The sequence below is a fragment of the Schistocerca gregaria genome, unplaced genomic scaffold, assembly GCF_023897955.1.
Source record: "Schistocerca gregaria isolate iqSchGreg1 unplaced genomic scaffold, iqSchGreg1.2 ptg000852l, whole genome shotgun sequence".
In the NCBI taxonomy this organism is placed as follows: Eukaryota; Metazoa; Arthropoda; class Insecta; order Orthoptera; family Acrididae; genus Schistocerca; species Schistocerca gregaria.
This window is the reverse complement of record NW_026062214.1, coordinates 37,501-41,880: the sequence shown is the minus strand read 5'-3', so window position 1 is coordinate 41,880 and position 4,380 is coordinate 37,501. Positions and strand designations below refer to the sequence as shown.

At 56.3% G+C, this 4,380-nt stretch overlaps 2 non-coding genes across 2 annotated transcripts; both read left to right on the top strand.

The window, feature by feature from the left end:
* The first annotated feature begins 1,798 nt into the window (after positions 1 to 1,798).
* LOC126323160 (small subunit ribosomal RNA) lies at positions 1,799 to 3,691 on the top strand. Its single transcript, XR_007559353.1, has one exon. It is a non-coding gene; the product is annotated as a small subunit ribosomal RNA (ribosomal RNA).
* Positions 3,692 to 4,053: 362 nt separating this feature from the next.
* LOC126323165 (5.8S ribosomal RNA) lies at positions 4,054 to 4,208 on the top strand. Its single transcript, XR_007559358.1, has one exon. It is a non-coding gene; the product is annotated as a 5.8S ribosomal RNA (ribosomal RNA).
* The last annotated feature ends 172 nt before the right edge of the window (positions 4,209 to 4,380 follow it).

Below are 4,380 nucleotides of genomic sequence, written 5' to 3'. Positions count from 1 at the left end.
ACACTAGATCGCGTGTTTCATGTAGATGTCTTGCGAGTGTTGCTTACTTTCCACATATTCCTGCTATCCACTGTCAATTGTACTGCAATAGGACTATATCGCCGACCCCCCCCCCTCCCCCCCCCTCTGTCCCCCTCTGTCCCCCTCTTTGTGTCTCTGTCCTCTCAAGCTGGTCGGTCTGGCGTTTGAGTGTTAAATGAGCCTCGCAGCTGTTCAGTTGCATTCAGATGTCGACGCCCTCAGTGTACGTCGTGGTATGGTCTGTGTCCATTGTCCGCTGATGTCGTACGCGTAACCCACACGCTGTACCGATCATCGGTCGTTACGTACAGAGTGAAGTAGTGTGATACGTGTGACCGTACGCTGGCTGTGCCCAACGGTGTCGAATCTCAATTTCCATATGTTGTGCTTGATGCTACTTGTCTCGTCTCCCAATAACAGCTAGGTTGCACTGTGGTACGCCGTAGAGGCGTGTGGGAGGAACGTACGAACGCATTGTATGTCACCCTGGGTCGCTGGGGGTGGTGGTGCGGTGAGTCAGGTCAGGTCAGGTCAGCGTGAGCCGTCTGATGTAGTGACGCGTGTATTCCGACTTTGTCGTATTGCCTCACACAAAGTGCTACCCTGGTGGACCGCGTTCCATATCTGGGACATGCCGCAGATGCCGGTTGACAGTGGATCGCGGAAGGTACATCGCATACGTGCGCGGGCCACCTTCCACGTGTTCTCTTCTGCACATGTCGCAGTGTGTATGTGGTCTGATGTAGCGTGTCGTGACACATGACATCCTGGCATGCAAGAATTGTTGAATTCGCAAATGTAGGTGGACATCTACGTTTACTGCCCAAGATACGCAAATGAACTGGAAATCCGTTGTTGAGCGGTTGTTCACGCTGGAGGTGAATCTGTGATGGCGACGATCGGTACAGCTATTAACCGGTTGTTTCAGCGGTACCCGCCACATCCACACGCGTGACTAGGCCCATGTGGGTATGAAGCGATACGCGGCGGTGGCTTGGTGGGACTGTTCCCGGCCGGTGAAGGGGGGCCGCCCGGCGTGTTGGCCGCGCGCTGCGTGGGCGCACGCGCAACAGGCGGCTGGTGGGGGGCGCCGAGTGGCAGGAGCGCCAGCCGACGGGCCCGGCAGGCGGCGCAGCTACGCTGCGGCGCACCCTGCACGCGGCGCCTGGCGGCCAAAGTTGGTTCAGCCGAGCCCGGTGCGAAGCGCGGTGGACATCTGCAGTGTGCTGGTCTGATTGAGGACTGTGTGCGTTGAGGATGCGCCGCCGCCTGGCACTCGGCGCCGCGACGCCGTCTGCTGCTCGGTCGCCCCAGCGGTTCTCGCAGGTGGTTTGTATCGCAGTTGTGCGGACGTGTTGGCGCGTGCGCTGTGCTGGGAGAGTTCGCTTCTGCACCCAAGTGGGGCTTTGCCCTTGTGTGGCGCTGGCGTTGGAGCTGCCGGTCACCATAGGTGGCGCGTGTTGTCTCCCGCCGGCAATGCCACGACAGCACGCTCCCGGGCCTCTGTCGGCAGCGGCAAGCTCAGTTGGGAGCAAGGGTGTTCGCACTAAAACCGTCTACTCGCCTAACTCCGGGCGATTGCGCCTCTCTCGAAACCGACCAAGTACCTAGGACGGCGCTGCGCGCCGCCGGGACCTGAGAGGGTTTCGAGGTGTATCGTGCAGGGGAGCTCGGCCTCCTCCTGTTTGCAGAATAATTGAGCGGACGCTTGCGTGTTCGCGCGGGCCCCCGGGACACACTCCCGGGCGGCCGGCTGCTCAGCTCTAGTTGACGCAGCTCCCTGGTTGATCCTGCCAGTAGTCATATGCTTGTCTCAAAGATTAAGCCATGCATGTCTCAGTACAAGCCGCATTAAGGTGAAACCGCGAATGGCTCATTAAATCAGTTATGGTTCCTTAGATCGTACCCACGTTACTTGGATAACTGTGGTAATTCTAGAGCTAATACATGCAAACAGAGTCCCGACCAGAGATGGAAGGGACGCTTTTATTAGATCAAAACCAATCGGATTGGCTTGTCTGGTCCGTTTGCCTTGGTGACTCTGAATAACTTTGGGCTGATCGCACGGTCCTCGTACCGGCGACGCATCTTTCAAATGTCTGCCTTATCAACTGTCGATGGTAGGTTCTGCGCCTACCATGGTTGTAACGGGTAACGGGGAATCAGGGTTCGATTCCGGAGAGGGAGCCTGAGAAACGGCTACCACATCCAAGGAAGGCAGCAGGCGCGCAAATTACCCACTCCCGGCACGGGGAGGTAGTGACGAAAAATAACGATACGGGACTCATCCGAGGCCCCGTAATCGGAATGAGTACACTTTAAATCCTTTAACGAGTATCTATTGGAGGGCAAGTCTGGTGCCAGCAGCCGCGGTAATTCCAGCTCCAATAGCGTATATTAAAGTTGTTGCGGTTAAAAAGCTCGTAGTTGGATTTGTGTCCCACGCTGTTGGTTCACCGCCCGTCGGTGTTTAACTGGCATGTATCGTGGGACGTCCTGCCGGTGGGGCGAGCCGAAGGGGTGCTTTCGCGTCCCGAGGCGGACCCCGTTTAAATCCTACCAGGGTGCTCTTTGTTGAGTGTCTCGGTGGGCCGGCACGTTTACTTTGAACAAATTAGAGTGCTTAAAGCAGGCAAGCCCGCCTGAATACTGTGTGCATGGAATAATGGAATAGGACCTCGGTTCTATTTTGTTGGTTTTCGGAACCCGAGGTAATGATTAATAGGGACAGGCGGGGGCATTCGTATTGCGACGTTAGAGGTGAAATTCTTGGATCGTCGCAAGACGAACAGAAGCGAAAGCATTTGCCAAGTATGTTTTCATTAATCAAGAACGAAAGTTAGAGGTTCGAAGGCGATCAGATACCGCCCTAGTTCTAACCATAAACGATGCCAGCCAGCGATCCGCCGCAGTTCCTCCGATGACTCGGCGGGCAGCCTCCGGGAAACCAAAGCTTTTGGGTTCCGGGGGAAGTATGGTTGCAAAGCTGAAACTTAAAGGAATTGACGGAAGGGCACCACCAGGAGTGGAGCCTGCGGCTTAATTTGACTCAACACGGGAAACCTCACCAGGCCCGGACACCGGAAGGATTGACAGATTGATAGCTCTTTCTTGATTCGGTGGGTGGTGGTGCATGGCCGTTCTTAGTTGGTGGAGCGATTTGTCTGGTTAATTCCGATAACGAACGAGACTCTAGCCTGCTAACTAGTCGCGTGACATCCTTCGTGCTGTCAGCGATTACTTTTCTTCTTAGAGGGACAGGCGGCTTCTAGCCGCACGAGATTGAGCAATAACAGGTCTGTGATGCCCTTAGATGTTCTGGGCCGCACGCGCGCTACACTGAAGGAATCAGCGTGTCTTCCTAGGCCGAAAGGTCGGGGTAACCCGCTGAACCTCCTTCGTGCTAGGGATTGGGGCTTGCAATTGTTCCCCATGAACGAGGAATTCCCAGTAAGCGCGAGTCATAAGCTCGCGTTGATTACGTCCCTGCCCTTTGTACACACCGCCCGTCGCTACTACCGATTGAATGATTTAGTGAGGTCTTCGGACTGGTACGCGGCATCGACTCTGTCGTTGCCGATGCTACCGGAAAGATGACCAAACTTGATCATTTAGAGGAAGTAAAAGTCGTAACAAGGTTTCCGTAGGTGAACCTGCGGAAGGATCATTACCGACTAGACTGCATGTCTTTCGATGTGCGTGTCGTGTCGCGCAACACGCTACCTGTACGGCAGTGGCCGTGCGCCGCGTGCGGAACCACGCGTGCCTCTCAAAACTAGCGGAAGTGTTGTTGTTGTGTGGTACGAGCGCTGAAGCTCTGGAGCGGCTGGCCTGCGGTACCTGGCGCCTGGCGCCGGTTTTGAATGACGTTCGCCCGAGTGCCTGTCCGCTCCGGTGTGGAGCCGTACGACGCCCATCGGCTGTGAGGCCGTTGGACACAAAAAAAATAGTGGAACAGGGGCCGTCAGACGCCTCAGTCCCGCAAATGCTACTGTCTTGAAAGAGACAGTGGGAGACTGAAAAGGAAAAGATCACCCAGGACGGTGGATCACTCGGCTCGTGGGTCGATGAAGAACGCAGCAAATTGCGCGTCGACATGTGAACTGCAGGACACATGAACATCGACGTTTCGAACGCACATTGCGGTCCATGGATTCCGTTCCCGGGCCACGTCTGGCTGAGGGTCGGCTACGTATACTGAAGCGCGCGGCGTTTGTCCCGCTTCGGAGACGTGGGAGTGTCGTGGTCGCCTGTGTGGCCGGCCGCGTCTCCTTAAACGTGCGATGCGCGCCCGTCGCCTGGCGGTTCGCATACCGGTACTTTCTCGGTAGCGTGCACAGCCGGCTGGCGGTGTGGCGT